Source organism: Engystomops pustulosus, chromosome 7 (genome assembly GCF_040894005.1).
Source record: "Engystomops pustulosus chromosome 7, aEngPut4.maternal, whole genome shotgun sequence".
NCBI classification, from domain to species: domain Eukaryota; kingdom Metazoa; phylum Chordata; class Amphibia; order Anura; family Leptodactylidae; genus Engystomops; species Engystomops pustulosus.
The window spans coordinates 109,703,600-109,727,643 of record NC_092417.1 but is presented as its reverse complement, the minus strand read 5'-3'; positions in this window follow the sequence as shown (position 1 = coordinate 109,727,643).

Sequence of the window (24,044 nt, the reverse complement as noted above, 5' to 3'; positions counted from 1 at the left end):
ATGACGCTGAGTTATGAAAAAATAAATGTAAAATAAAAAGGAAATGGCAGACTGTGCCTAATTGAAATCCAACCCCTAATAAATTATCCCACTTCGGTCTTTGCGATGGATATGTGCGTCACTAAGCGCTAAACACAGCGGTCGCAAGTCTCACTCCAAATTCCTCACAATTGGCTAGTATATGCACTGCAGCAAGGACAGCCACCAGCAGATCAACCAGAAATAAAATATATATAACGCTATTGTAGGCGTAAGTAAGCCGTTTGGATTCTCCTTTGGCTATTTTCTAACCAAGTATGAAAGCACACTGATGAGATCACGCTGAGTTATGAAAAAATAAACGTAAAATAAAAAGGAAATGGCAGACTGTGCCTAATTGAAATCCAACCCCTAATAAATTATCCCACTTCGGTCTTTGCGATGGATATGTGCGTCACTAAGCGCTAAACACAGCGGTCGCAAGTCTCACTCCAAATTCCTCACAATTGGCTAGTATATGCACTGCAGCAAGGACAGCCACCAGCAGATCAACCAGAAATAAAATATATATAACGCTATTGTAGGCGTAAGTAAGCCGTTTGGATTCTCCTTTGGCTATTTTCTAGCCAAGTATGAAAGCACACTGATGAGATGACGCTGAGTTATGAAAAAATAAACGTAAAATAAAAAGGAAATGGCAGACTGTGCCTAATTGAAATCCAACCCCTAATAAATTTTCCTCCCACTTCGGTCTTTGCAATGGATATGTGCGTCACTAAGCGCTAAACACAGCGGTCGCAAGTCTCACTCCAAATTCCTCACAATTGGCTAGTATATGCACTGCAGCAAGGACAGCCACCAGCAGATCAACCAGAAATAAAATATATATAACGCTATTGTAGGCGTAAGTAAGCCGTTTGGATTCTCCTTTGGCTATTTTCTAGCCAAGTATGAAAGCACACTGATGAGATGACGCTGAGTTATGAAAAAATAAACGTAAAATAAAAAGGAAATGGCAGACTGTGCCTAATTGAAATCCAACCCCTAATAAATTTTCCCACTTCGGTCTTTGCGATGGATATGTGCGTCACTAAGCGCTAAACACAGCGGTCGCAAGTCTCTCTCCAAATTCCTCACAATTGGCTAGTATATGCACTGCAGCAAGGACAGCCACCAGCAGATCAACCAGAAATAAAATATATATAACGCTATTGTAGGCGTAAGTAAGCCGTTTGGATTCTCCTTTGGCTATTTTCTAGCCAAGTATGAAAGCACACTGATGAGATGACGCCGAGTTATGAAAAAATAAACGTAAAATAAAAAGGAAATGGCAGACTGTGCCTAATTGAAATCCAACCCCTAATAAATTTTCCTCCCACTTCGGTCTTTGCGATGGATATGTGCGTCACTAAGCGCTAAACACAGCGGTCGCAAGTCTCACTCCAAATTCCTCACAATTGGCTAGTATATGCACTGCAGCAAGGACAGCCACCAGCAGATCAACCAGAAATAAAATATATATAACGCTATTGGAGGCGTAAGTAAGCCGTTTGGATTCTCCTTTGGCTATTTTCTAGCCAAGTATGAAAGCACACTGATGAGATGACGCTGAGTTATGAAAAAATAAACGTAAAATAAAAAGGAAATGGCAGACTGTGCCTAATTGAAATCCAACCCCTAATAAATTTTCCTCCCACTTCGGTCTTTGCGATGGATATGTGCGTCACTAAGCGCTAAACACAGCGGTCGCAAGTCTCACTCCAAATTCCTCACAATTGGCTAGTATATGCACTGCAGCAAGGACAGCCACCAGCAGATCAACCAGAAATAAAATATATATAACGCTATTGTAGGCGTAAGTAAGCCGTTTGGATTCTCCTTTGGCTATTTTCTAGCCAAGTATGAAAGCACACTGATGAGATGACGCTGAGTTATGAAAAAATAAACGTAAAATAAAACGAAACTGGCAGACTGTGCCTAATTGAAATCAAACCCCTAATAAATTTTCCCACTTTGGTGTTTGAGGTGGATATGTGTGTCACTAAGAGCTAAACACAACGGTAGCAAGTCCCCCTGCAAATTCCTCACAATATGGTACTAGCTGCACTACTAGTGCCAGCAAGCCCAGCCACAAGCAAACAAAAAAAAAAAAAGTATAACGTTATTGTAGCCCTAAGAAGGGCTGTTGGGTTCTTGTTGAATCACTCCTGCCTAACACTATTCTAATAGAACACCCTAACGCTTTCCCTGACCAGCAGCAGCTCTCTCCCTAGCGGCATCCAGACACAGAATGATCCGAGCAGCGCGGGCAGCGGCTAGTCTATCCCAGGGTCACCTGATCTGGCCAGCCAACCACTGCTATCAACGTGTAAGGGTACCACGTCATGCTGGGTGGAGTGCAGAGTCTCCTGGCTTGTGATTGGCTCTGTTTCTGGCCGCCAAAAAGCAAAACGGCGGGAGCTGCCATTTTCTCGAGCGGGCGAAGTATTCGTCCGAGCAACGAGCAGTTTCGAGTACGCTAATGCTCGAACGAGCATCAAGCTCGGACGAGTATGTTCGCTCATCTCTAGTAAACAGGCGAGAGTTCATATAAAAAAGAGGGATGCTGCATAACTTGACTAATGGGATGAGCTTACTGTTTACCTGCAGTTCCAGCCATCACTGCCCTTTCTCATGTTTTTTATACCCAATTCTGTCAGGAAAACCCCACTCATCAGGATCCCTGAGACTGCACATCACACACGCACAGCCCAGGGTGTACACAGCTGCATTATGTACCCCCTACCACTCAGTGGCGTAGAGCCCCGGGGAGATATTTATTTATGCCCCACCCACCCATTTACAATACACTTTTAAGCATGAAAAGATACCTTTTGTCATGCTTCAGCTATAGTAAAAAACATAACTCCTAAAATGACTAAAAGGAACCTCCAATGCTGCACATCTATTGTAAATTATGGCTAACTATTTGATTTCTGTTATTCTCCTCCATAGTCGAAGAGAATAACCAAAACCAAAAGTGTAGATGCAGCAAGTTAGTCCTGCCCTCTCCCTATCACAGTGACATTACAATTTACCATTGTACAGCTTATGACATATCAATGCTACGCACATTAGGAGGTTCGTCACAGCACAAATCAGACGCATGTAGCATCACACTAGTGATGATCTGCTACTCTGCATGCAATACATAGTGGCACTTCCTGATAGTAAGTTATTGCTGCTGTATTCACTCATGGCCCCTTCATCTTCAGCTATGTGCAGCACATCCTCCACACTGTACATGTATTAACATCACAGTAACTTACAGGATAGCGTCACCAGTATAACTATACTGCTCCTAAATAATGATTCCCCCTCACACCACAACTGACCAAATTGTGCTCCTAAATAATGCTTCCCCCTCACACCACAACTGACCACACTGTACCCCTAAATATTGCTTCCCCCTCACACCACAACTGACCACATTGTGCCCCTAAATAATGCTTCCCTCTCACACCACAACTGACCACCCTGTGCTCCCCACAAATACACAAAGTTATTAGCGAAAAAATGTCAAAATCATAGAAAAAAAATCATACAAAAAAAGTTTTAATTTTTTAAAACCTATTTAAACCTAAATAAATTTGGTATCCCTGTAATCACAGTGACCTAATCAATAAAGGGCAGGTGTCATTTGGAGTGCACAATAAAATCTTAGTATTTTCATAAATGCATTAAGTTTTTTAAAAGGGTCATTTCACCACAGTAACACCGCCTAACCCCTAGTAACAAAGCTACATAAAGACGCCTCATTTCCAGTAACACAGCTACATACAGCCGCCTCACCCCCAGTAACACATCTACATACAGCCACCTCATCACCAGTAACCCAGCTAGATACAGCCACCTCATCCCCAGTAACACAGCTACATACAGCCGCCTCGCCCCCAGTAACACAGCTACATACAGCCCCCTCGCCTCCAGTAACAAAGTTACATACAGCCACCAACCTCCAGTAATACATCTACATACAGACGCTTCACCCTCCAGTAATACCTCTGCATACAGCCGCCTAACCTCAGAAATACATCTACATACAGCCGCCTCGCCCCCAGTAACACAGCTACATACAGCCGCCTCATTCCCAGTAACACAGCTACATACAGACGCCTCGCCCCTAGTAACACATCTACATACAGCCGCCTCGCCCCCAGTAACACAGCTACATACAGCCCCCTCGCCTCCTGTAACACAGCTACATACAGCCACCAACCTCCAGTAACACAGCTACATACAGACGCTTCACCCTCCAGTAATACCTCTGCATACAGACACCTCACCCCAGAAATACATCTATATACAGCCACCTCTCCACCAGTAATACAGCTACATACAGCCGCCTCGCCCCTAGCAACACAGCTACATACAGCCGCCTCACCCCCAGTAACACATCTACATACAGCCGCCTCACCCCCAGTAACACAGCTACATACAGACGCCTCGCCCCCAGTAACACAGCTACATACAGCCGCCTCGCCCCCAGTAACACAGCTACATACAGACACCTCGCCTCCTGTAACACAGCTACATACAGCCACCAACCTCCAGTAACACAGCTACATACAGACGCTTCACCCTCCAGTAATACCTCTGCATACAGCCGCCTAACCCCAGAAATACATCTACATACAGCCGCCTCGCCCCCAGTAACACAGCTACATACAGCCGCCTCATTCCCAGTAACACAGCTACATACAGACGCCTCGCCCCTAGTAACACATCTACAAACAGCCGCCTCGCCCCCAGTAACACAGCTACATACAGCCCCCTCGCCTCCTGTAACACAGCTACATACAGCCACCAACCTCCAGTAACACAGCTACATACAGACGCTTCACCCTCCAGTAATACCTCTGCATAAAGACGCCTCACCCCAGAAATATATCTACATACAGCCGCCTCGCCCCCAGTAACACAGCTACAAACAGCCGCCTCACCCCCAGTAACACATCTACATAAAGCCATCTCATCCTCAGTAACACAGCTACATACAGACACCTCGCCTCCTGTAACACAGCTACATACAGCCACCAACCTCCAGTAACACAGCTACATACAGACGCTTCACCCTCCAGTAATACCTCTGCATACAAACACCTCACCCCAGAAATACAGCTACATACAGCCGCCTCACCCCCAGTAACACATCTACATACAGCCATCTCATCCTCAGTAACACAGCTACATACAGACGCCTCGCCCCCAGTAACACATCTACATACAGCCGCCTCGCCCCCAGTAACACAGCTACATACAGACACCTCGCCTCCTGTAACACAGCTACATACAGCCACCAACCTCCAGTAACACAGCTACATACAGACGCTTCACCCTCCAGTAATACCTCTGCATACAGACACCTCACCCCAGAAATACAGCTACATACAGCCGCCTCACCCCCAGTAACACATCTACATACAGCCATCTCATCCTCAGTAATACAGCTACATACAGACGCCTCGCCCCCAGTAACACATCTACATACAGCCGCCTTGCCCCCAGTAACACAGCTACATACAGCCCATCACCTCCAGTAACACAGCTACATACAGCCACCAACCTCCAGTAATACATCTACATACAGCCGCTTCACCCTCCAGTAATACCTCTGCATACAGCCGCCTCACCCCAGAAATACATCTACATACAGCCACCTCTCCACCAGTAATACAGCTACATACAGCCGCCTTGCCCCTAGCAACACAGCTACATACAGCTGCCTCGCCCCCAGTAACACAGCTACATACAACCACCTCGCCCCACAGTACCATGTAACATACACCTCAGTCACACCAGTCATGTAGTCCCATGTAACATACACTTCAACCACACCAGCCATGCAGTCCCATGTAACATACACCTCAGCCACACCAGCCATGCAGTCCCATGTAAAATACAGCTCAGCCACACCAGCCATGCAGTCCCATGTAACATACACCTCAGCCCGTACCAGACACACAGTCCCATGTAAATGCACCTCAGTCCCCACCAACCATACAGTCCCATGTAACATACTCCCCATCCTCACTAGCCATACAGTCCCATGTAACATACGCACCAGCCATACAGTCCCATGTAACATACAAACCAGCCATAGTCTCATGTAACATACACACCAGCCATACAGTCCCATGTAGCATACACCCCAGTCCCCACCAGCCATACAGACCCATGTAACATGCACACCAGCCATACAGTCCCATGTATACAGCCACTTACCATCTAAGTTTTCTTCTCCACGTGTAGTTTACTTCTTAATTTTCTCTACTTCTTCCTGCACTTAGAGGAGGCTTGGTGGATAGCAGGTTCTATCGTGGGGAAGGGGGGGGGGGGTGAAAACGTGTGTGTGTGTGGGGGGGGGGGGGTTCCGGGCACAATCGCGGGGGGTGCGGGCGCGATTGCTGGGGGTGCTTGGAGAACAGCCGCGCAGCAGGGGTAAGTCCCTTCAGCGCTGCACCAAGCCACCCATTCCTATGGTTTCAGTGCTAAGGACCAGGTCCTCAACACCTTAGCGCTGCGTCCGCACCCTCCTTGACCACGATTGTTATGCCACTGCTACCACTAATGTACCTATAGAATGCTACTGCGCAGAGCAACTAAGCTTCCCAATACAGTCACACGGTTATTCCATATACTTCCCAGTTGCCACCACTTGTAATTATGGCTTACAAGATGCCTCCACCAAACCGCATACATACACCCAGATACACACTCTTCTAGGTGCCTTACTGTTCACCTGGACACACACTGCTTACAGCTAACTACTCAGAGAATATTTCCATGACAGAGACTCTCCTGACAGCACAGATTTGGAGACAGGACAGTTCAACAGCAACCCAACAAAAAGATCTACCTGGACCCCCAAGTCTGGAACCAACTCAACACTGGAAAGATACATTGACTGCTTCAGAAAAAAAGTGAAAACTGAAATCTTGGGGAAAAGAAAGAACCAAGTCTATAACCGAACCCTGCAGAAACAAAGGGCTATTACATCATTGAAAGCAAACCCAGATATCATCATAAAACCTGCTGACAAATGGGGGAGCAATAATGAATACTTCTGACAATATCAAGGAAGCAAACAGACAGCTGCCCAACCCCATTCATTATAATAAACTTGAAAGTATCTCAGGTTGGGTGGAAAATCTCCTAAAACCCCTGGTCAGAAGTACTCCTAGTTACATCCAGGGCACTACTGACCTTTTAAATAAACTGAAGACTGTAGACCCACTTCCTGATGGTACAATTCTGGCCACCATGGATGTGAAATCTCTATACACTAGCATTCCCCATTAAGATGAAATAGCAGCATGTCGGGCACACATGGAGAAGCATAACTTACCAACAGAACTGGTCACAAAACTCATACAATTTGTGGTAACCCACAACTATTTCACATTTGGAGAGGATCTGTACCTACAGTGTATGGGAACATAAATGGGTTCAAGGTTTGCACCACAGTATGTCAATCTTTTTATGGCTGAACTGGAAGGTGCTTACTTATCCACATGCACCACAAAACCTATGATCTACCTCTGTTATATTGATGATATTCTGATCATCTGGACTGCAGGTGAGGAGGCCCTGCTTCAATTCCATGGCTACAACAACTTTCAACCCACCATCAATCTGAAACTAAACTGTTCAGGAAGGAGATACACTTTCTAGATACCACAATACAGATTAAAGACAACCGCTTAACCACAACAATATTCCATAAACCAACAGACAGAACGGCCTACTTGAGAAATAACACCTTCCACCCCAAACATACCAGACAGTCTATCATATACAGCCAAGCCATACACTCAGAGCCGGATCATCATTGGTGCTATTGGAGCGCTAGCACCGGGCCCCCGGATCCAGATTTATTGGTTGGGGGCCCCCGGCCTGGCGCTCCAATAGCGCTGATGTTCATGCTCCTGCTGGGGCCCCGGCGGGCCCCGTCACTCGCCTCGGTAGACAGGCAGGGGCTTCTGCCATCCGGACAGGAAGCTCCTGCCTGTCACTGTATAGTGCTCGATGCAGCCGGAAACGGCCACTCGAGCACTATTACTGGAGCGATGTGCGCCGGGGTTGTCTTCCGGCCACATCACTCCATGAACTAGGATGCGCGGCCGCGCGGTGACGTCATCACGAGGCCGCGCCCCTTTTTGCTTCCTGGCCGCGGGCTGAAGAAAGAAGATGCGGGAGCCTGAGGTGAGTACGAGTTTTTTTGTTTTTAATCAAATAGCAGTAAAAACATGGTGGGGGCTTATTAAAACATGGTGGGGGCTTATTAAACATGGTGGTGGCAGAACATTATATAATTCATTGTGGGGGAGGAGGTAGCATATCATTTAATCCATTGTGGGGGGCAGCATATCACTTAATCCATTGTGGGGGGGGGGGGCAGCATATCATTTAATTCCTTGTGGGGGGCACCGTATCATTTAATCCATTGTGGGGGGCAGCATATCATTTAATTCCTTGTGGGGGGGCAGCATATCATTTAATCCATTGTGGGGGGCAGCAAATCATTTAATTCCTTGTGGGGGGGGGCAGCATATCCTATAATCCATTGTGGGGGGGGCAGCATATAATTTAATTCCTTGTGGGGGGGCAGCATATCATTTAATCCATTGTGGGGGGGGGGGGCAGCATATCAAATAATTCATTGTGGGGGGCAGCATATCATTTAATTCCTTGTGGGGGGCAGCATATCATTTAATCCATTGTGGGGGGCAGCATTTCATTTAATTCCTTGTGGGGGGCAGCATATCATTTAATCCATTGTGGGGGGCAGCATATCATTTAATTCCTTAAGGGGGGGCAGCATATCCTATAATCCATTGTGGGGGGGGGGGAGCATATAATTTAATTCCTTGTGGGGGGGCAGCATATCATTTAATCCATTGTGGGGGGGGCAGCATATCAAATAATTTATTGTAAGGGGCAGCATATCATTTAATTCCTTGTGGGGGGCAGCATATCAAATAATTCATTGTGGGGGGCAGCATATCATTTAATTCCTTGTGGGGGGTGGGGGAGCATATCAAATAATTCATTGTGGGGGGGCAGAATATCAAATAATTCATTGTGGGGGTGGGCATATCATATAATTCATTGTGGGGGGGGCAGCATATCAAATAATTCATTGTGGGGGGGACATATCAAATAATTTATTATTAGTGTTCCAATATTCATTCTAGTATATTAAATTCTGAACGCTCCACGCTGTACTATTACGGCATGGAGTTGTTAAGCATTTATCAAGAGGAATCACAGAGCGAGGTCTTGTCATGCAGACAAGGGTTTTGCTGCATATTGCTGCAAACACCCACTGCTAACACCCACAAACTGTACAAATATGCGGCAATGCCGCCAGTGGTAGTCAAAAGATGAGTGTATGCCCCCTTCTTTGTTTCGATCATTGCTCCCCATGACGTCATTGGGGAGCAACAATCCATTGCGGTGACAGCCTGGGGTCTTTACAAGGCCTGAAGCTGTTACATTCCTGCTAATTTATTACAATGTACAATTTGCATATTGTAATAGATTATATGGAAAATCCCCATATACTGCCATACTGTAGTATGGCAGTATATGATAGGATCAATCAGACAATCTAGGGTTAAAGTACCCTAGTGGGTCTGAAAAGTTGAAAAAAATATATGAAAAAGGGGAAAAAAATTAAAATAAAACCTAAAAGTTCAAATCACCCTCTTTTCCTAGAACTGATATAAAAGTAAACAAGTAAAATCATAAACGTATTAGCTATCTCCTCATTCCAAAATGTTTGATCTATCGAAATATAATAATGGTTATTCACGGTGTTGAACCCCATAACGGATAACAGCACTCAAATGTCTGAAACGCCACTTTTTACTATTTTGCCACATATAAAAAATTTTACAAAAAATGACCAAAAGGTTGTACTGTCCTTAACAGTGTCCTGCACAGTAACAATGGTAGCAAAGAAAATGTCCACTCATCCCGAAAAATCACGCAGTATATTAGATAATTCATTGATGGGGGCAGTACATTAAGTAAATGGGGGGCCATATATTAAATAATTTCTTGAGGTGACCAGCATCTAAAATGCATGGGGCACCTCAGTATACTAGAGAGGGCTATAAATAGGTACATTAATTCATTAAAGGGGGCCATATAAATTAAGTCATCAATTGGGGGGGCAACATATATAATTAGGGGTACAGTATTATTTATTCAAGGGCTGTAGTATAGTAATATATTGGGGGTCGCAATGTGTTCTTTGATATATGCAGAGTGGTTTTATTATGGGGTATATTTTTGGGGGGGGCATTATTCTGTTATCCAGGTGACATTATACTGTGAGTAACTGTGGTATTTTTTGGTGCACAGTGTGGGGCATGTGCTGCCGGGAGCTGAAGTCATCTGTTGCAAAATTCTAAAGCCAAAAGTTACGTCGATTCTGGCCCTGAAGGAGAAGACATGTCACCTGTGAGGTACTGGAAGCCACTTCTGCAGTATTGTACTCACTGATTAACCTTCTAGTGTTAGACAGTTCTCAGCTTGTACTGTACATGTACTGTTCTATTCATAGTGTCCATAGAGAGCCAGCAATGGGGTGTGGGGTTATTGTCATCAGTAATTGTTATGCATTCTCTTATTGATAACGTTGGTGCTGTGAACTCACTTTGTGTATTTGCCCCCTGTTCTGTGACATCACTGTGTTAGTGTATCAACCCCCTGTGCTGTGGCATCACTGTATGTGTGTGTGTATTAACCCCATGTGTTGTGACATCACTGTGTGTGTGTATTAACTAGAGATGAGCGAGTATACTCGTCCGAGCTTGATGCTCGTTCGAGTATTAAGGTACTCGAAACGGCTCGTTGCTCGGACGAGTATTTCCCCTGCTCGAGATCGAGCATTTAATTAAAAAAACACAGTGAAGAACAATGAAGAATAGAATAAAAACAGTGAACACAGTGAACACAGGATCATTTAAGTGAAAAAGACAGTGAAGAACACAGTGAAGAATAGATTACAGATGTTCGGCACATCTGCTTACTTGTCGGAAGATACGCGCGGAACGGCAGCAGGGAGACATCAAGCAGCAGGGAGACATCAAGCAGCACGGGGAGACATCGGGCAGCGGGGAGACATCGGGCAGCACGGGGGAGACATCGGGCAGCACGGGGAGACATCGGGCAGCACGGGGGAGACATCGGGCAGCACGGGGGAGACATCGGGCAGCGGGGAGACATCGGGCAGCACGGGGGAGACATCGGACAGCACGGGGGAGACATCGGGCAGCACGGGGGAGACATCGGGCAGCACGGGGGAGACATCGGGCAGCACGGGGGAGACATCGGGCAGCACGGGGGAGACATCGGGCAGCACGGGGGAGACATCGGCCAGCACGGGGGAGACATCGGGCAGCACGGGGAGACATCGGGCAGCACGGGGGAGACATCGGGCAGCACGGGGAGACATCGGGCAGCACGGGGGAGACATCGGGCAGCACGGGGGAGACATCGGGCAGCACGGGGAGACATCGGGCAGCACGGGGAGACATCGGGCAGCATGGTGGAGACATCGGGCAGCACGGTGGAGACATCGGGCAGCACGGGGGAGACATCGGGCAGCACGGGGGAGACATCGGGCAGCACGGGGAGACATCGGGCAGCACGGGGAGACATCGGGCAGCACGGGGGAGACATCGGGCAGCACGGGGGAGACATCGGGCAGCACGGGGAGACTTCAGTGGAAGAAGAGGAGCGGATCCCGGGACAGCGTATCACCCCGACAAGTAAGCAGATGTGCCGAACATCTGTAATCTATTCTTCACTGCGTTTTTCACTTAAATGATCCTGTGTTCACTGTTTTTATTCTATTCTTCACTGTTCTTCACATCTGATAACTTGTCGTGAGATAATATACGCGCGGAACAGTGAAGAATAGATTGCAGATGTTTGCATACATCGGCTAACTTATCAGAAGACATTCTTTTTCAATTAAATAACACATTTTATTCCTGAACCATGGTCCCTTTGAAAAATGCTCGGGTCTCCCATTGACTTCAATGGGGCTCGTTATTCGAGACGAGCACTCGAGCATCTGGAAAAGTTCGTCTCGAATAACGAGCACCCGAGCATTTTAGTGCTCGCTCATCTCTAGTATTAACCCTATGTGCTGTGACATGACTGTGTGTGTGTATTAATCCCCTGTGCTGTGACATCACTGTGTGTGTATTAACCCTGTGCCTAATAAATTCCTAAGGGGGGCTTACCTAATGATTTATTAAAGGAGAGCCCTGCCTAATAAATTTCTAAGGGAGAGACCTACCTAATGAAGCTCCATGGGGAACCCTTTGTCTAGCATTATGGGTGCACAGTGTGGTCAGTTGTGGTGTGAGGGGTATATATGTAAGGGGTACAGTGTGGACAGTTGTGGTGTGAGGGGTATATAGGTGGGGGCACATTGTGGTCAGTTGTGGTGTGAGGGGTATATAGGTGAGGGCACAGTGTGGTCAGTTGTGGTGTGAGCAGTATATATGTGGGGAGTACAGTGTGGACAGTTGTGGTGTGAGGGGTATATATGATATGTGGATGGCACAGTGTGGTCAGTTGTGGTGTGTGGGGTATATATGATATATGTGGGTGCACGTAGTGGTCAGTTGTGGTGTGTGGGCTATGTATGATATATGTGGGTGCACGTAGTGGTCAGTTGTGGTGTGTGGGCTATGTATGATATATGTGGGTGCATAGTGTGGTCAGTTGTGGTGTGAGGGGTATATAAGATATATGTGGAGGTACAGTGTGGTCAGTTGTGGTGTGAGGGGTATATATAATATATGTGGGGGCACAGTGTGCTCAGTTGTGTGAGAGTTGTATATGATATATGTGGACGGCACATAGTGGTCAGTTGTGGTGTGTGGGGTATATATGATATATGTGGGGGTACAGTGTGGTCAGTTGTGGTGTGTGGGGTATATATGATATATGTGGGGGAACAGTGTGGTCAGTTGTGTGAGAGATATATGATATATGTGGATGGCACAGTGTGGTCAGTTGTGGTGTGAGGGGTATTTATGATATATGTGGGGTACAGTGTGGTCAGTTGTGGTGTGGGGTATATATGATATATGTGGGGGGCACAGTGTGGTCAGTTGTGGTGTGAGGTATATATGATATATGTGAGGGGTACAGTGGTCAGTTGTGGTGTGAGGGGTATATATGATATATGTGGGGGTACAGTGTGGTCAGTTGTGGAGTGAGGGTCAAATGTGAGGAGTATATAGGATGATGTCAACCATGTTTGTTTTATAAACCTGCACAGATGAGTGATGGCTGGAAGAAGTCTCCAGAAATATCAGAAAGAAGGGAAGAGACAACATCAGGGACGTCACCTGTAAGGGATTGGATGACACTGCGGCCTCTGTGCAGGACCGGTATATACTACTATATGGTCACTATATGGTGGTAAATACTGGTCTGTGTGTAGGTTATTATATAGTATTGCAGTATTATTCAGTCATTATGTAGTGGTGATAATCATGATGTAATGTTATTATTTGGGCCTGGTAAGGGGTGCTATTTATGATATTGTTCTCTGCATGGTGATGTTTGTATAATAACAATATGGCGGTAAAGATCATCAGTAAATGGAGTTTATATGTGGTAAATTATTGGTAATACTGGTCTGTGTATAGAGTCTTGTGCTCAGTATCAGGATGTTGGTATTTTCTTTATGTTGTGGTGATGCTGCATTTTGGAGGGATCATTTATAAATAGTTGCGCTATTGTTTGGAATATTGGTCTTATGGTAGTTTTAATTGGTAACAGTATTGTGGTATCATTTTAAAATAGTATGGCGGGAGTATTTTTTGGTTTCTTATATCTCTAGAGCTTTTAAACAGTATAACTATGAGGTACCTTTTTACTTATATCGTTGTGGGAGGGGGCCCCGCATTGGTTGCAGAGCTTGGGGGGCCCCATCCTAAAGGAGGTGCTCCATACCACTGGGACCCTTAATCTGGCCCTGCATACACTACATCCATATCTGTTCAGACAAGACAGACCTGGAAAAACACCTCCTGGAGCTCAGGTCTGAATTTCTCCAGTTGGGATACAGAACAAAAGTGACTGATAACCAAATAAGAAAAGCAGCAGCCATCAACAGAGAACATTTACTCACATATAAGGAGACCTAACAGGAGGCCAGAGTACCCCTAGTAGTCACTTACAGCCAAAAACTTGAGAGCCTACGTCACATTGCCAAGGAACTCCAACCAATTCTTCATAAAGACACAAGACTAAAAGAAATATTTCCAGTCCCTCCTCTCCTGTCCTTCCGCCAACCACCAAACCTGAAACAATTGCTTGTCCAGAGTGCCCTGAGACCTCCATCAGAAAATGGTACCCTACCTGCAAAGCAGGTGTAAAACGTGCCAGCACATTCGCACAGGTGACCAGGTAATCACAGCAGGTACATTAGATCAAGGGGACCTTTTCCTTTTCCTTCTAACGTGGTCTACCTTATTATGTGTCAACAGTGTCCAACCACAGGCCTTTATGTTGGGGAAACATGCCAGAGACTCCATCAGCGCATGAAATCGCACCAATCTGATATCAAAAATGAAAGGAAAGATCTCCCAGTGGCTGCACATTTCTCCAGAGAGGACCACACTATGGAAGATTTGCAGATAACTATTTTAAAGGGACATTTTAAGACACAGAGGGAAAGGAAAGAATGGGAGTATAAATTAATGAGGAGATTCAACACCTTGCAAAGTGGTCTTAGCATTCATGCCAGCTTCATGACCTCCTACCTCTGACCTGGAGGCCACAAGCAGATAAGAGCCAGGGCTCATGTGTCTCTCCTCACATGTTTTTAGTTTTTTTATTGCCGTCCCGCCGTAAATAAGATGTCCCAGTATTTATCAATCTGTTGTTTTTTTAATATCCTTTGATGATCACTGCCTAGTGTGTATAAAATGCTGTGAATTTTCTGTTTTATGCATAACATCATGTCTGACGAAAAGAACTATTATTATCGAAAGCTCACCATCAAATATGTTAGCCACAAAAAGGTATCGCCCACAGATGCTCACAGGGTAACGTGGCTTAGGGGTAATTCACCTCTTCAATGGTATGGGAACGTATTTGGCAACAAGGAGCAAACTTATTAAAGGACAATTTAAGCAAAAGGCACAATCCTTATAGGTTACAAAAATGATGAAACAAACAGATATACATAGAAGTAAAACAGTAAAATAAAAGTTGATAAGATAAACAGACCTCTTACTAATTAGATTGGCAAAGATCTGATTTAGATTCCTTTTAAAGGGAAGCTGTCAACAGACACTCTTTTTGAGCCTCCTCCATGTCCTCACAGACAATAAATAGCATATCCCTATATTGTTTTTTATAAAACTTCTGCCATTAGTGATTAAAACAATAACTTATTTTAAAGTTTACCTGGCTCCCTGCCGGCTTGTGTCCTGTGTAGTTGGTCATCTATGACTTAGAAAAAAAAATCCTCCTCCTCCTAGTCACCTCATGCCAGCATGTCTCCGCTGCATTTGCTAGAACAGGAAGCAGAGATGATGGCAAGGAATGACTGGGTGGAGGTTTTTTTCAAACCCATGGATGAGAATTTTGCAAAGAAGGGATGGAGTTGAACACTACTCCATGCTGAACACTCCCCACGGACACAGGACACAAGCTAGAAGGGAGCGAGGTATATAAGTTATTGTTTTAAACACTAATGCCAGAAAGTTAAAAAAAAAACTTTTGGGGTTAAGATATTTATTGTCTGTGGGCACGTAGAGGAGGCTCAAAAAGGTGGCCTGATGAAAGGTTCCTTTTAAAGTCATATGAAAGTCAAAATAAGCTTCAAAATCCACAAGCCAATCCATACCAAGATCTAAAACCAAATTAATATGTACAATTTGGTGCACTGACATCACAATGAGCTTTATTCCATCTTGCTAGCAAAATTGAATTTAGCTAATATTTTGAAGATTAAGATGGAAGGTGATAAGTAGAAATGAGCAAAAATTTTCTGAAAAGATATCGTAAAAAGTTTATTGTAGTCACTTGTACTATTCATTGACTAATTTAAGTATATTTTTATTAATATAGATAATTCCTTTAATTTCCTTTTGAAATGGAACTGTTGTTCTACCCACAAGGGGAAGGGGATTTTTTAACCCCTTAAGGACACAACGCTTTTTTGTTTTTGCATTTCTAGTTTTTACTCCCCACTTTAAAAATCCAAAACTTTTTCAAAACTGTATAGAGCTGTGTGAAGGCTTGTTTTCTGCATAACAAATCGCACTTCCCATATTCCATGCTGGATACCGGGAAGTTGGAAAAAAACGCAGTGATATTGATGAAAAACACATGTGCAGAATTTTCTTTTAAGAACCGTTTTTATGGCTTTTACTTTTTGCTCCAAATAACACTTCCACTTTGCCAGGGCCATTTAAATAGTTCAAACACCCAGTTCAAACACCCAGTGTGTATGAAGAGGGCTCAGTCTGTGATGCCTCTTCAAACACCTGCTTCCGCATCATGACGTCTTAGTGTGGCAAGGCAAGGGGTTAATGTAGAATTTATATATATTTTGTTTTGTGTTCTTATCCATCCAAGCATGCACACAACTACTACTGCACAATGACAATAACAAGGAATTGTGTCACCTGTGAGCTGTAGCGTAATGAGCTCTCCCACTGGGAAATTACAAGCATAAAGACTTGTAAAAGTTTCTTCCTGACACAGACCCAGATAAACGTGCGACTTTTTATAGTTTAGAGATGAACTCATTCCGTTTTTCACGTTTAATAATTTTTTTTCTATTCAAATATGTATGGAAGCGTAAGCAAAAACAAGGCAGCAGGGTTTGAGTGACCTATTTGACACAATAGAATAGGGCTAAACAGTAGTTGGAGAATATATGGAGACATTCTGTAAATATATGATATAAATATGGACTTTCAGTTTTAGATAAAATGTATGGGGAGATGGAACCTAGAATATGTAATGTCACAAACCTTTTGTAAATGAGATAAAAAGTAACTCTGACCGGAGCTCCAAAGTGTTCAATCGTCCTTCCTTTTTTTGGGGATATATCCCTGCTTTCACTGTGACGGGAAGGGCAATGTCTATCCACGATTTGTATGGCACTCGAACCACTGTTCAGAACTCCCTTCGTGCGGTTTTCTTTCTTCAATCCCCCCACTGTCTCCAGCAGGCCGCTGGAAGAAAATATTCGCACGGATAGTGTAGTATGTTCTTTAAAACAGGGTATTCTTTATTTAAAATATACTCACAATAGTAGTTTAAAAAATGTGCATATCAAATTTCCAGGGGACACCAGCTACACATGACCACCCATGGCGTCCTCTTACATAGGTCAGATCATTTATCTATCAGTTTTCTGTCTGAATTTTACATGCTTTGCAGATTTCAGTAGGCTCCATCTCCAATATTGACAATTCAATACTTGTTGCCACTGAGTTCTGCTTACTATTGGCCGTCCCAATCGAAGGCATTACCTTGTCATCTACCTATTCTCTGGGCACTCTTCTGATTGCCTAAAACAAACTGCCCAATTGGTACTTACCTGGTTAATAATTTCACTAGCCCTAGGACATTGGATTTATTTCCAATGTCTGGTGATGACAAGCCTGGTAGCTATCAAAGTGTGGGTGATAATTGTTTTGTTACCCAGCAGTGGCTGGCACTACTACTAGTTGTTATGTTGTGATCTGAAATATTTCTTCCGATAGGGGTTTAATTACTGGGCATGACCATAATATATGTAATAGTGATCCTCTACTTCCACATTTCACATTTCTTTACAAGAAAACAAATACATTAAATACAAAACAGCATGGGAAAAATGGATAAATACCGTATATACTCGTGTATAAGCCGAGTTTTTCAGCATAAAAAATGTGCTGAAAATCCTCAACTCGGCTCATACACGAGTCAATAGGGAGCCCAGCACTTAAAAAAAAAAAATCTTACATACTCACCATCTGATGGCCCCGATGCGCAGCACTGCTCCCCCAATGTCCGCGCTGCTCCCCTGATGTCCCCGCGGGTCCTCTTCTGTCTTCTATCTTTTCTGTCTACTATCTTCCGCAGGGCGCCGCCATGTTCTTCTCCGGCCGTCGCATAGTATGATGTCAGCAGCGGCCACGTCATACTATGCGCCTGCCATCCGGGTAGAACATGATAGAAGACAGAAGAAGATAGAAGACAGAAGAGGACCCGCGCGGACATCGAGGGAGCAGCGCTGCGCATTGGAGCCATCGGAGGGTGAGTATATAAGTTTATTTTATTTTTTTCGTGCTGGGCTGGCTGTATACTTAAGGGGGCAGGCTGGGCTGGCTGTATACTACTGGGGGCAGGCTGGCTGTATACTAGAGGGGGCAGGCTGGGCTGGTTGTATACTACAGGGGGCAGGCTGGGCTGGTTGTATACTACAGGGGGCAGGCTGGGCTGGCTGTATATTACAGGGGGCAGGCTGGGCTGGCTGTATACTACTGGGGGCAGGCTGGCTATATACTGGGGGGGGGTCTGTGCTCAATGCATTTTCCACCCTCGGCTTATACTTGAGTCAATAGGTTTTCCCAGTTTTGGGTGGTAAAATTGGGGGTCTCAGCTTATACTCGGGTCGGCTTATACTCGAGTATATACGGTAGCCCAAATTACCAAGAGTAATCATAGATGTACCTTAGTCAGTCTCAGGTCGTTGTTTGAACTGGTTAATTGTTTAAAAATGTTATTGACTGTTCTTTTTTCATGTACCTTGTACTAATTGTAGCCATGTTAAACGTACTTATCAATAGCATATACCCAGATCTCTTGAGAGCAGATTCCAATAAAGAGAAGATGGACTTAATCCAAAACTACTATAACACGATTTGGAGATGATATGATGTGTATGTAAATAATATAATATGCTTCTGTGTATATGTATATGTACAACTATAAAAATCAATAAAAATGTTTTAAAAAAAACTAACTGCCCAGATAATTATCAACTTCACAAATACTAAAAACGTGAATGAAAAGATCGGTTTTCAGAAAATCATAATGAGCAGGAACTAATAAGCAGAAACTATACAACTTGAAAAGACCCCCTTGGACTCACTTCCTAACTGAAAACCTTTTGATAATCCACTTTATAGGCTTTTGTACAGGACCAAAATTTGAAGTTCGCATTGTTTTCAGCCAACAGAATCAACAGAGAAAGAGAAAAGTGAGATTTACTCTTGGAGCCTTGGAAATAAATCCCTTTATTTAGATTAGGTTTCCATTGAAATGGCTCCTGTTGTAATTAATCATTTCAATGTGTTTATATATCTGTGGGTCACTGAAATAAATTGAATTACTAATAATCACACTGCTATCCTGCTTTCGTAAGGGGAGGAAAATAAATTGTCTTTTTTCCCTCTTTCTGTAAATACATAAAACATAAAAAATAAAAAGATAAGGCTCATAGTATAAATATGTCAGTGGTGCTGGGGAAGGTGCTGCTGTAAACGCGGAGAAGGGTTAAACTGTCTAAGTTCTATTATGAAAGGCATTGAAAGAGGTATTCCGATTCTATGACATTTATTGAGCTGGGTTGGGGTTATGGGGGTGCTCTGCTCCCTTGAAATATTAGAAGCATCTAAATAAATATCACATAAGAAAAGGAAAATTACACATTTAATTATCTGAAATTAAAGGATAACTTCATTGAGGCTCTGTAAGAATATTGTCATAAGGCATCTAGAGAGTTTGCCACCCTGACCATTATAGTTAATGAAAGATGTGGATACATCCTAAGGAGAATTTTGTGTCCCCATTGTCAGCATTTGGGAGAAGCAATTAAATGTTTAAGACATAGAGACTTGACTAAATGTAAAGGTCTATGCTGAAACCCTTAACTTTGATGCTAACTGAATAAAAACTATTTGGAAGAGAATGGAAGGATATTTTAAGTAAACCATAAATCTCTTTAATCCTTTTGACCAATTCCCTTTCTTATTTTAGATGAAAGCAACGAGCCAGGTGAGCTGACTCTTCATTTACACTTTAACATTTAGTCCCAGCCTCTATCCATCTATCTTTCTAGGGGAATCAGCATATGATGTATGCCTCCTGATAAACCGGCAGCCCGCTGCGTTGGCAGGCAGTTCTATACCAGATTCGTCCAGATGTAAAATTGCCAAGGCTATAGCTAGTGCACCGGTGTTGGGCAATAACGCCCTGTGACAGCCAACTCCACTGCTGGCTCTGCTCTCCGCCTCCCCCACCCCCCCCCCCCACAGCTTGCTCCTTTATTAATCCATATGTAAATACAGAGAACACATCAAATAAAGCTGATGCATTTCTGGACTACCATGAGTCAGGGTGTCTAGTACACCATAAACGTGTCAGCTTATTACTTGATGCCTTCTCTGAATTTAGATATGGATTAATAAAGGAGTAAGCTATTTTTATGGAGCTGGATGTTTCAACCATTTTTTGCAAAATTTGTTGGATTATTCCTAAGAAGACTCATGTCTGTACTAGCTGAGTCTAGTACAGCCATGGTGCTTCTACCTAATACTGAGCAAAGGGACTGAATACTTATGACCATATGACCAGTTTTTCTTATTTAGTAATTTAGCAAAAATATCTTAAGATAGGGTGCAGTGTGTACAATAATGAACAAAAATTACTTTATTGATCATACCAATTGACTGCAATGAAACAAAAAGTGAAAAATTCAAAGGGATCTGAATACTTTCCAAACCCACTGTAGGTCAGTAATCGATTATCATTGATAATGTCAATGTAAGAGAAAGGAGAGAGATACCTGTGGAGTAAAGTATTCTCCTAGTTTCCTGTGAGTGAATGTGCCGAAAGAGCTCTGGAACAACCCTTGGATTTATGAATGGAAGTATTTTGTCATTGCTCATTCTTTCATTAGGAGGATTTAGGGCTCAAATAGTTTAAAGCCGGCACAAAAAATATTGCAGATTAATGGAATCGACTAGTAACTGTGTAGTAAAGCATCTGCTTTCTGCTTCCACTTCCATAGACTCTATAAAGCAGAGATGTGAGCATTAACATACAAATAGACAGTTTTCTGATTAAAGCATCCACAGTCTAACAACCCTGGAGAAGACCTTTCAGTTGAGAAATCAGCATAGACTGTGGAATGGAAGAAGTCTATTGAGATTTAGAGTAACTGAAAATGAAAAATGATGGGAAAGATCATATTTTACTTCATACAAAAAGAGACACGATAATCATATGAGCCCACTCATTAATTTGAAATAGTGTTTTGGTTTGGGTCACACATGCCTCTTTTGTCTCTACTAAAGGATCTGGGGGAGATTGTCTCCATGAACAAAAATTGACTTTTCTGTTTTGATTTTTTGGGGCTTTAAGGGTGCAACAGGAGGTATAGGGTACTTAATATGTACTATTTACATTTCTGTGCCTGCTTCTTTAATAGCCAGTTGGAGAACCACACATAGGACTTTATTTTCGCACATAATCCTGGTACTCTTGAAAGGTATCCACACAGGAATGCTCAGTAACTCCAACAGATTAAACATGCTTTACATGCTGATGAACCATAACATTTTGATACTATCTATCACCCAGCTTTTAAAGCTAATTTTACAAAATATTAGGGTTTTCCACATGAAATACGTGTTCCATGGGCAAACATTCCAGAGAATTACTGCCGAGAGAAGTCCTGGAGATGTGAGTGGGAGGTTTTAATTAAAGAAAGATGAGTGAAATTAGTTAAAACTGTACTCGAAAGGTGATAGGTAACCATTGCAGTGACTTGCATAGTCTGGAGGCATCCATGTAGCATCTGGATTGAAAGACATTTCTGACAGCTTCATTAAAGAGGTTTTTCCATGAAACAAGTTAGGCCCTATGCATTCAAAAAATATTTAAAAAATAAAATAAAAAGTAATAAAAAATGCCCTACATGCATCATGCACCTGAAATTTGCTTCAACAAATTTTTCCCTCCAAAAGCGTGAGGACGCTCCTTCCCTTCTGTCTCTGATATGGGCCCATAAAGTGGTTTATACCCACATGTAGGGTTTTGCCAGACTCCAGATAAACTGCACAACAAATTCTGAGATGTGTTTTCTCATTTTATCCTGCATGATCATGTACATTTTAGGGGTAAATAACCATTTTATTGGCAAAATGTGAAAATTCTGTATAGAACTTCCATTTTGTTTTATTTCTTGTTCAATGTTTAATTGACATCTACCACAGGGATAAAGGGATGTAAACCAAGCACACTGACATACTGGTGAGTAACTCCTCTGGCAGGATCTGTTCATCTTTATTCTTTCTTTGCCCTTGTTTTTAAGAACCAAAGGATTTACACTTATGCAAATTAATTTAAGGGGCTCCCTTAGGCTCATTTGCTAAATTTTGGAAAATCCAGGGCATAAGAAGCTAAAAGAAGGGGGTATCCTGCTTAGAGGGGGGCACACACCAGCATTTCAGTGTGTTTGGTTTACAATCCTTCACCCTGGTGGTAAATGTCCTTTAAGCGGTTAACAAGATTAACAAGGGCTGTTTTGAATAGTCTGAGGGGTTGAATAAAAAAATGTGTTACTTTGTGGGGAGTTTCTAATAAATAGAACTTTTAAAACTCCTATAATTATAAATAGGCCTCTAAAATAATTGAATCTTAAATTTTCGGTAAAATCTGGAAAATTGCTGATTAAGGACTAGCTCCTTAAAATAAAAAGAAACAAAATATTATTTCTAGATGATAATATTTCCCAAACTTTATTATAGTAACACATAAAGGTGTTATCTTTTGGCTGGTGCTTATAGAGACAAACAAAAGCTAACAAGTGTCCTATTCATAGAAAGGATGTTGCTATATCATTAGGTTACAGACCAGGAAACGGACAGATCAACCACCATGTATTGTCCAAACCATCAAGGACAGACAGAGACACCAGACTTGTTGATTGGACATGTTGTGTTGTTCTCAAACACAATGAGAACTAGGTTATTGATGGCTTATTTATGACAAACACTATCAAATCCGGCAAAGAAAATAACACAAGTGATAACTTCGAGTGCACTAGAACATGTAAATCCCAGATAATATGTTTCCTCTCAATGTTTTATTCCAGGTTGTTTAGAACATAATGTCAATAATAATATTTCCTTTGTATTGTTTTGTTGAACCAAACAGTAGATCTTAGAGGATAGCCAAACCTATAATTTGATAATAGAGGATATAAAAAGTAACATATTGTGGTGCTATTGTGGAGCAGTGTGCTTGGAACAGAAAAGGGCCTTTTAATCTACAGTTCCTTTCCAAATGACAGAAGAGGGCTGTTGCTTCTTGCTATAAACTTTAAACTGTATTAGCATACTGCAGGTACAACTACACTTTATTGCATGTAGAAGATGAGGGTTAGCATCCCAGGTTAACGACTAGTGCAAGAGAATCAGCTGCATCCCATCAATGTGTACACCATACTTCCCCTGAGCTCCAGGGGTCCATGCAGTTGCATGCAGGGGCGCACCACCCATGAGGCAATTTAAAGGAAGTCGCCTTTGGGCTGAGCCGCCTACTGGTTAACGGAGGGAGTGGCATATTTCGGCAGTGCTGCCCCCCATTGGTAAAACATTGCTGGCCGCGCCCAAAAGACGAAGATGTAGCCATGGGGAGAAGAAGCCGGAGGTGAGTATAGAGTTGTTTTTTTTAAGGGGCTCTACACTAGATATTTCAATAATAGGGGGGGGGGGCGGGGCGGGGGGGGGGATTAAGCTCTGATCTGCATTTGCCATTTCTTTGAAGGGGGGCTCTGCAGTGGCGTATTTAATTAAAGGGGCTGTGCTGTGGACATTTCATTAAAAGGGGGCTCTGCAGTGGCCGTTTCATTGAAAGAGGAGCTCTTCAGTGGCCATTTAATTAAAAGAGGGGCTCTATAGTGGCAATATCATTAAATTGGGGCTCTGCAGAGGCCATTTCATCAAAGGAGGCTCTGCAGTGGCCATCAC